The sequence below is a fragment of the Calliopsis andreniformis genome, unplaced genomic scaffold, assembly GCF_051401765.1.
Source record: "Calliopsis andreniformis isolate RMS-2024a unplaced genomic scaffold, iyCalAndr_principal scaffold0017, whole genome shotgun sequence".
NCBI lineage: Eukaryota > Metazoa > Arthropoda > Insecta > Hymenoptera > Andrenidae > Calliopsis > Calliopsis andreniformis.
In genome coordinates this window covers 4,638,735-4,649,535 of record NW_027480429.1, presented here as the reverse complement: position 1 = coordinate 4,649,535, position 10,801 = coordinate 4,638,735, and positions in this window count along the sequence as shown.

Here is a 10,801-nt window from a genome sequence, read left to right as displayed (position 1 = left end):
CAAAATAAATATAACAGCTTTTCCATCGCATGAAACGAATAACAGCAACCAGTCTGAAAGTACTGGTCATTTCTACGTTCCGGGTAACCTAGGTTTCACACTAGGGCGTTGCTCCACCAGATCGAATGGCTAGGGACATAGAATTCAACGCCAGAAGGATAAAATACAATATAAATATAACAGCTTTTCCATCGTATAAAAGGAATAATAGCAACCAGTGTGAAAGTTATGGTCATTTCAACGTTCCGGGCAACCTAGGCATCACGCTAGGGTGTTGCTCCACCAGATGGAATAGCTAGGGACTTAGAATTCAATGCCAGAAGCATAATATGCAATATAAATATAACAGCTTTTCCATCGTATAAAACGAATAATAGCAACCAGTGTGAAAGTTATGGTCATTTCTACTTCCCGGGCAACCTAGGCTTCACTCTAGGGCGTTGCTCCACCGGATCGAATAGTTAGGTCCTTAGAAGTCAACGCCAGAAGCATAAAATTCAATAAAGATGCAACAGTTTTTCCATCGTATAGCGGGAGTAACTGCAAACAGTGTGAAAGTACTGATCATTTCTACGTTCCGGGTAACCTAGGCTTCACTCTAGGGCGGTGCTCCACCAGATCAAATAGTTAGGGCCTAAGAAGTCAACGCCAGAAGCATAAATTACAATATGAGTACAACAGCTTTTACATCGTATATAATGTATATTTGCAAACAGTGTGGAAGTAATGGTCACTTCTACGTACCGGGCAACCTAGGCTTCTCGCAAGGGTGTTGCTCCGCCAAATGGATTATCTAGGGCCTTAGAAGTCAACGCCCGAAGCATAAGATGCAAAATAAATACAACAGTTTTTCCATTGTACAAAACGGATAACTGCAACCAGTCTGAAGGTACTGGTCATTTCTACGTTCCGGGTAACCTAGGTTTCACTCTAGGACGTTGCTCCACCAGATCGAATAGTTTGGGCCTATGAAGTCAACGCCAGAAGCATAAAATACAATAAAGGTGCAACAGTTTTTCCATCGTATAACAGGAATAATTGCAACCAGTGTGAAGGTAATGGATGTTCTACGTTGCGGGCAACCTAGGCTTCACTCTAGGGCGTTGCTCCACCAGATCAAATATTCAGGGCCTAAGAAGTCAACGCCAGAAGCATAAATTACAATATAAGTACAACAGCTTTGCCATCGTATGTAATGTATATTTGCAAACAGTGTGGAAGTACTGGTCATTTCTACGTTCCGGGTAACCTAGGTTTCACACTAGGGCGTTGCTCCACCAGATCGAATAGTTAGGGACTTCGACTTCAACGCCAGAAGGATAAAATACAATTGAAGAGCAAAAGTTTTTCCATCGCATAAAATGAATAATTGCAGACACTGTGAAAGTAATGGTCATTTCTACGTTCCGGTCAACCTAGGTGTCACTCTAGGGCGTTGCTCCACCACATCTAATAGCTACGGCTTTAGAAGTCAACGCCCGAAGCATAAAATGCAAAATAAATATAACAGCTTTTCCATCGTATGAAACGAATAACAGCAACCAGTCTGAAAGTACTGGTCATTTCTACGTTCCGGGTAACCTAGGTTTCACACTAGGGCGTTGCTCCACCAGATCGAATGGCTAGGGACATAGAATTCAACGCCAGAAGGATAAAATACAATATAAGTACAACAGTTTTTCCATCGTATAAAATGAATAACTGTAACCAGTGTGAAAGTACTGGTCATTTCTACGTTCCAGGCAACCTAGGCTTCACTGTAGGGCGTTGCTCCACCAAATCGAATAGTTAGGGCCTTAGAAGTCAACGCCCGAAGCATAAAATACAATATAAGTACAACAGTTTTTCCATCGTATAAAATGAATGATTGCGAACATTGTGAAAGTAATGGTCATTTCTACGTGCCTGGCAACCTACGTGTCACTCTAGGGCGTTGCTGCTCCACATCTGATAGCTACGGCCTTAGAAGTTAACGCCGGAAGCATAAAATACAATATAAATACAACAGCTTTGCCATCTTATAAAATGAATAATTGCATACAGTGTGAAGGTAATCGTCATTTCTACGTTCCGAGCAACCTAGGCTTCACTCTAGGGCGTTGCTCCACCAGATCGAATAGTTAGGGCCTAAGAAGTCAACGCCAGAAGCATAAAATACGACATAAATACAACAGATTTTCCATCGTAGAAAACGATTAATGGCAGCCAGTGTGAATGTTATGGTCATTTCTACGTTCCGGTCAACCTAGGCTTCACTCTAGGACGTTGCTCCACCAGATCGAATAGTTAGGGGCTATGAAGTCAACGCCAGAAGCTAAAATACAATAAAGGTGCAGCAGTTTTTCCATCGTATAACAGGAATAATTGCAAACAGTGTGGAAGTAATAGTCACTTCTACGTTCCGGTCAACCTAGGCGTCACTCTAGGGTGTTGCTCTACCAGATGGAATTGCTAGGGACTGAGAATTCAATGCCAGAACCATAAAATGCAATATAAATTTAACAGCTTTTCCATCGTATAAAAGGAATAATAGCAACCAGTGTGAAAGTTATGGTCATTTCAACGTTCCGGGCAACCTAGGCATCACGCTAGGGTGTTGCTCCACCAGATGGAATAGCTAGGGACTTAGTATTCAATGCCAGAAGCATAATATGCAATATAAATATAACAGCTTTTCCATCGTATAAAACGAATAATAGCAACCAGTGTGAAAGTTATGGTCATTTCTACTTCCCGGGCAACCTAGGCTTCACTCTAGGGCGTTGCTCCACCGGATCGAATAGTTAGGTCCTTAGAAGTCAACGCCAGAAGCATAAAATTCAATAAAGATGCAACAGCTTTTCCATCGTATAGCGGGAGTAACTGCAAACAGTGTGAAAGTACTGGTCATTTCTACGTTCCGGGTAACCTAGGCTTCACTCTAGGGCGGTGCTCCACCAGATCAAATAGTTAGGGCCTAAGAAGTCAACGCCAGAAGCATAAATTACAATATGAGTACAACAGCTTTTACATCGTATATAATGTATATTTGCAAACAGTGTGGAAGTAATGGTCACTTCTACGTTCCGGGCAACCTAGGCTTCTCGCAAGGGTGTTGCTCCGCCAAATGGATTAGCTAGGGCCTTAGAAGTCAACGCCCGAAGCATAAAATGCAAAATAAATACAACAGTTTTTCCATTGTACAAAACGGATAACTGCAACCAGTCTGAAGGTACTGGTCATTTCTACGTTCCGGGTAACCTAGGTTTCACACTAGGGCGTTGCTCCACCAGATCGAATAGCTAGGGACTTAGAATTCATCGGCAGAAGGATAAAATACAATATAAGTACAAAAGTTTTTCCATCGTATAAAATGAGTAATTGCAGACATTGTGAAAGTAATGGTCATTTCTACGTTCCGGTCAACCCAGGTGTCACTCTAGGGCGTTGCTGCACCACATCTAATAGCTACGGCTTTAGAAGTCAACGCCCGAAGCATAAAATGCAAATTAAATATAACAGCTTTTCCATCGTATGAAACGAATAACAGCAACCAGTCTGAAAGTACTGGTCATTTCTACGTTCCGGGTAACCTAGGTTTCACACTAGGGCGTTGCTCCACCAGATCGAATGGCTAGGGACATAGAATTCAACGCCAGAAGGATAAAATACAATATAAATATAACAGCTTTTCCATCGTATAAAACGAATAATAGCAACCAGTGTGAAAGTTATGGTCATTTCTACTTCCCGGGCAACCTAGGCTTCACTCTAGGGCGTTGCTCCACCGGATCGAATAGTTAGGTCCTTAGAAGTCAACGCCCGAAGCATAAAATGCAAAATACATAGAACGGTTATTCCATCGTATAAAACGAATAACTGCAACCAGTGTGAAAGTAATGGTCATGTCTACGTTCCGGGTAACCTAGGTTTCACTCTGGGGCGTTGCTCGACCAGATAGAATAGCTAGGGACTTAGAATTCAACGCCAGAAGAATAAAATACAATATAAGTACAACAGTTTTTCTATCGTATAAAATGAATATTTGCAAACATTGTGAAAGTAATGGTCATTTCTACGTTCCGGGCAACCCATGCGACACTCTAGGGCGTTGCTCCACCACATCCAATAGCTACGGCCTTCAAAGTCAATGCCAGAAGCATAAAATACGATATAAATACAACAGCTTTTCCATCATATAAAACGAATAATGGTAACCAGTGTGAAAGTTATGGTCATTTCTACGTTCCGGTCAACCTAGGCTTCACTCTAGGACGTTGATCCACCAGATAGAATAGTTTGGGCCTATGAAGTCAACGCCAGAAGCTAATATACATTAAAGGTGCAACAGTTTTTCCATCGTATCACAGGAATAATTGCAACCAGTGTGAAGGTAATGGTATGTTCTACGTTCCGGGCAACCTAGGCTTCACTCTAGGGCGGTGCTCCACCAGATCAAATAGTTAGGGCCTAAAGAGTCAACGCCAGAAGCATAAATTACAATATAAGTACAACAGCTTTTCCATCGTATATAATGTATATTTGCAAACAGTGTGGAAGTAATGGACATTTCTACGTTCCGGGCAACCTAGGCTTCACGCTAGTGTGTTGCTCCACCAGATGGAATAGCTAGGGACTTAGAATTCAATGCCAGAAGCATAAAATGCAAAATAAATAGAACAGTTTTTCCATTGTATAAAACGAATAACTGCAACCAGTCTGAAAGTACTGGTCATTTCTACGTTCCGGGTAACCTAGGTTTCATATTAGGGCGTTGCTCCACCAGATCGAATAGCTAGGGACTTCGAACTCAACGCCAGAAGGACAAAATAAAATATAAGTACAACAGTTGTTCCATCGTATAAAATGAATAATTGCGAACATTATGAAAGTAATGGTCATTTCTACGTGCCTGGCAATCTACGTGTCACTCTAGGGCGTTGCTGCTCCACATCTGATATCTACGGCCTTAGAAGTTAACGCCGGAAGCATAGAATACAATATAAATACAACAGCTTTGCCATCGTATAAAATGAATAATTGCAAACGATGTGAAGGTAATGGTCATTACTACGATCCGGGTAATATAGGCTTCACTCGAGGGCGCTGCTCCACCGGATCGAATAGCTAGGGACTTAGAATTCAACGCCAGAAGAATAAAATGCAATATAAGTACAACAGTTTTTCCATCGTATAAAATGAATGATTGCGAACATTGTGAAAGTAATGGTCATTTCTACGTGCCTGGCAACCTACGTGTCACTCTAGGGCGTTGCTGCTCCACATCTTATAGCTACGGCCTTAGAAGTTAACGCCGGAAGCATAAAATACAATATAAATACAACAGCTTTGCCATCTTATAAAATGAATAATTGCATACAGTGTGAAGGTAATCGTCATTTCTACGTTCCGAGCAACCTAGGCTTCACTCTAGGGCGTTGCTCCACCAGATCGAATAGTTAGGGCCTAAGAAGTCAACGCCAGAAGCATAAAATACGACATAAATACAACAGATTTTCCATCGTAGAAAACGATTAATGGCAGCCAGTGTGAATGTTATGGTCATTTCTACGTTCCGGTCAACCTAGGCTTCACTCTAGGACGTTGCTGCACCAGATCGAATAGTTAGGGGCTATGAAGTCAACGCCAGAAGCTAAAATACAATAAAGGTGCAGCAGTTTTTCCATCGTATAACAGGAATAATTGCAAACAGTGTGGAAGTAATAGTCACTTCTACGTTCCGGGCAACCTAGGCTTCACTCTAGGGTGTTGCTCTACCAGATGGAATTGCTAGGGACTGAGAATTCAATGCCAGAACCATAAAATGCAATATAAATTTAACAGCTTTTCCATCGTATAAAAGGAATAATAGCAACCAGTGTGAAAGTTATGGTCATTTCAACGTTCCGGGCAACCTAGGCATCACGCTAGGGTGTTGCTCCACCAGATGGAATAGCTAGGGACTTAGAATTCAATGCCAGAAGCATAATATGCAATATAAATATAACAGCTTTTCCATCGTATAAAACGAATAATAGCAACCAGTGTGAAAGTTATGGTCATTTCTACTTCCCGGGCAACCTAGGCTTCACTCTAGGGCGTTGCTCCACCGGATCAAATAGTTAGGGCCTAAGAAGTCAACGCCAGAAGCATAAATTACAATATGAGTACAACAGCTTTTACATCGTATATAATGTATATTTGCAAACAGTGTGGAAGTAATGGTCACTTCTACGTTCCGGGCAACCTAGGCTTCTCGCAAGGGTGTTGCTCCGCCAAATGGATTAGCTAGGGCCTTAGAAGTCAACGCCCGAAGCATAAAATGCAAAATAAATACAACAGTTTTTCCATTGTATAAAACGGATAACTGCAACCAGTCTGAAGGTACTGGTCATTTCTACGTTCCGGGTAACCTAGGTTTCACACTAGGGCGTTGCTCCACCAGATCGAATAGCTAGGGACTTCGAGCTCAACGCCAGAATGATAAAATACAGTATAAGTACAAAAGTTTTTCCATCGTATAAAATGAGTAATTGCAGACATTGTGAAAGTAATGGTCATTTCTACGTTCCGGTCAACCCATGCGACACTCTAGGGCGTTGCCCCACCACATCTAATAGCTACGGCCTTCAAAGTCAACGCCAGAAGCATAAAATCCGATATAAATATAACAGCTTTTCTGTCATATAAAACGAAAAATGGTAACCAGTGTGAAAGTTATGGTCATTTCTACGTTCCGGTCTACCTAGGCTTCACTCTAGGACGTTGCTCCACCAGATCGAATAGTTTGGGCCTATGAAGTCAACGCCAGAAGCATAAAATACAATAAAGGTGCAACAGTTTTTCCATCGTATAACAGGAATAATTGCAACCAGTGTGAAGGTAATGGATGTTCTACGTTGCGGGCAACCTAGGCTTCACTCTAGGTCGTTGCTCCACCAGATCAAATAGTTAGGGCCTAAGAAGTCAACGCCAGAAGCATAAATTACAATATAAGTACAACAGCTTTGCCATCGTATGTAATGTATATTTGCAAACAGTGTGGAAGTACTGGTCATTTCTACGTTCCGGGTAACCTAGGTTTCACACTAGGGCGTTGCTCCACCATATCGAATAGCTAGGGACTTCGACTTCAACGCCAGAAGGATAAAATACAATTGAAGAGCAAAAGTTTTTCCATCGCATAAAATGAATAATTGCAGACATTGTGAAAGTAATGGTCATTTCTACGTTCCGGTCAACCTAGGTGTCACTCTAGGGCGTTGCTCCACCACATCTAATAGCTACGGCTTTAGAAGTCAACGCCCGAAGCATAAAATGCAAAATAAATATAACAGCTTTTCCATCGTATGAAACGAATAACAGCAACCAGTCTGAAAGTACTGGTCATTTCTACGTTCCGGGCAACCTAGGTTTCACACTAGGGCGTTGCTCCACCAGATCGAATGGCTAGGGACATAGAATTCAACGCCATAAGGTTAAAATACAATATAAATATAACAGCTTTTCCATCGTATAAAACGAATAATAACAACCAGTGTGAAAGTTATGGTCATTTCTACTTCCCGGGCAACCTAGGATTCACCCTAGGGCGTTGTTCCACCAGATCGAATAGTTAGGGCCTAAGAAGTTAACGCCAGAAGCATAAAATACAATATAAATACAACAGTTTTTCCATCGTATAAAACGAATAATTGCAACCAGTGTGAAAGCTATGGTAAGTTCTACATTCCGAGCAACCTAGGCTTCACTCTAGGGCGTTGCTCCGACAGATTGAATAGTCAGATCCTTAGAAGTCAACACCCGAAGCATAAAATGCAATAAAAATACAACTGTTTTTCCATCGTATAACAGGATTAATTGCAACCAGTTTGAAAGGGATAGTTATTTCTACGTTCCGGGCAACCTAGGCTTCACTCTAGGGCGTTGCTCCACCGGATCGAATAGTTAGGGCCTTAGAAGTCAACGCCCGAAGCATAAAATATAAAATAAATAGAACAGTTTTTCCATCGTATAAAACGAAAAATTGCTAGCAGTGTGAAAGTTATGGTCATTTGTACGTTCCGCGCAATCTGGGCTTTACCATAATGCGTTGTTCCACCAGATGGAATAGTTAGGGCCTAAGAAGTCAACGCCAGGAGCATAAAAAACGATATAAATACAACAGCATTTCCATCGTATAAAACGAATAATTGCAACCAGTGTGGAAGTTATGGTCATTTCTACGTTCCGGGCAACCTAGGCTTCACTCTAGGGCGGTGCTCCACCAAATCGAATAGCTAGGGCCTTAGAAGTCAACGCCAGAAGCATAAAATACAATAAAGATGCAAAAGTTTTTTCATCGTATAACAGGAATAACTGCAAACACTATGAAAGTACTTGTCATTTCTACGTTCCGGGTAACCTAGGTTTCACTCTAGGGCGCTGCTCCACCGGATCGGATAGCTAGGGACTTAGAATTCAACGCCAGAAGAATAAAATGCAATATAAGTACAACAGTTTTTCCATCGTATAAAATGAATAATTGCTACCAGTGTGAAAGTTATGGTCATTTCTACGTCCCGGGCAACCTAGGCTTCACTGTACAGTCATGCTCCACCAGATGGAATATGTAGTGCCTTAGAAGGCAACGCCAGAAGCATAATATACAACATAAATATAACAGTTTTTCCATCGTATAAAACGAATAATAGCAATCAGTGTGAAAGTTGTGGTCATTTCTACGTTCCGGGCAACCTAGGCTTCACTCTAGGGCGTTGCTCCACCACATCTAATAGCTACGGCTTTAGAAGTCAACGCCCGAAGCATAAAATGCAAAATAAATACAACAGTTTTTCCATTGTATAAAACGAATAACTGCAACCAGTCTGAAGCTACTGGTCATTTCTACGTTCCGGGTAACCTAGGTTTCACACTAGGGCGTTGCTCCACCAGATCGAATAGCTAGGGACTTCGAGCTCAACGCCAGAAGGATAAAATACAATATAAGTACAAAAGTTTTTCCATCGTATAAAATGAGTAATTGCAGACATTGTGAAAGTAATGGTCATTTCTACGTTCCGGTCAACCCAGGTGTCACTCTAGGGCGTTGCTCCACCACATCTAATAGCTACGGCTTTAGAAGTCAACGCCCGAAGCATAAAATGCAAAATAAATACAACAGTTTTTCCATTGTATAAAACGAATAACTGCAACCAGTCTGAAGGTACTGGTCATTTCTACGTTCCGGGTAACCTAGGTTTCACACTAGGGCGTTGCTCCACCAGATCGAATAGCTAGGGACTTAGAATTCATCGGCAGAAGGATAAAATACAATATAAGTACAACAGTTTTTCCATCGTATAAAATGAATAACTGTAACCAGTGTGAAAGTACTGGTCATTTCTACGTTCCGGGCAACCTAGGCTTCACTGTAGGGCATTGCTCCACCAAATCGAATAGTTAGGGCCACAGAAGTCAACGCCCGAAGCATAAAATACAATATAAGTACAACAGTTGTTCCATCGTATAAAATGAATAATTGCGAACATTGTGAAAGTAATGGTCATTTCTACGTGCCTGGCAACCTACGTGTCACTCTAGGGCGTTGCTGCTCCACATCTGATATCTACGGCCTTAGAAGTTAACGCCGGATGCATAAAATACAATATAAATACAACAGCTTTTCCATCGTATAGAATGAATAATTGCAAACAGTGTGAAAGTAATGGTCATTTCTACGTTCCGGGCAACCTAGGCTGCACTCTAGGGTGTTGCTCCACCAGATGGAATAGCTAGGGCCTTAGAAGTCAACTCCCGAAGCATAAAATGCAAAATAAATATAACAGCTTTTCCATCGTATGAAACGTATAACAGCAACCAGTCTGAAAGTACTGGTCATTTCTACGTTCCGGGTAACCTAGGTTTCACAATAGGGCGTTGCTCCACCAGATCGAATGGCTAGGTACATAGAATTCAACGCCAGAAGGATAAAATACAATATAAGTACAACAGTTTTTCCATCGTATGAAATGAATAATTGCAGACATTGTGAAAGTAATGGTCATTTCTACGTGCCTGGCAACCTACCTAGAGTGCCTGTCACTCTAGGGCGTTGCTCTACCAGATCGAATAGTTAGGGCCTTAGAAGTCAACGCCCGAAGCATAAAATACAAAATAAATAGAACAGTTTTTCCATCGTATAAAACGAATAATTGCCACCAGTGTGAAAGTTATGGTCATTTCTACTTTCCGGACAACCTAGACTTCACCCTAGGGCGTTGTTCCACCAGATGGAATAGTTAGGTCCTAAGAAGTCAACGCCAGAAGCATAAAATACGATATAAATACAACAGCTTTTCCATCGCATAAAACAAATACTTGTAACCAGTTTGATAGTGATGGTCATTTCTACGTACCGGGCAACCTAGGCTTCACTCTAGGGCGTTGCTCCACCAGATAGAACAGTTTGGGCCTTAGAAGTCAACGCCCGAAGCATAAAATATAAAATAAATAGAACAGTTTTTTCATCGTATAAAACGAAAAATTGCTACCAGTGTGAAAGTTATGGTCATTTCTACGTTCCGCGCAATCTGGGCTTTACCCTAGTGCGTTGTTTCACCAGATGGAATAGTTAGGGCCTAAGAAGTCAACGCCAGGAGCATAAAAAACGATATAAATACAACAGCTTTTCCATCGTATAAAACGAATAATTGCAACCAGTGTGGAAGTTGTGGTCATTTCTACGTTCCGGGCAACCTAGGCTTCACTCCATGGCGTTCTTCCACCACATCGAATAGCAACGGCCTCAGAAGTCAACGCCAGAAGCTTAAATACAATATAA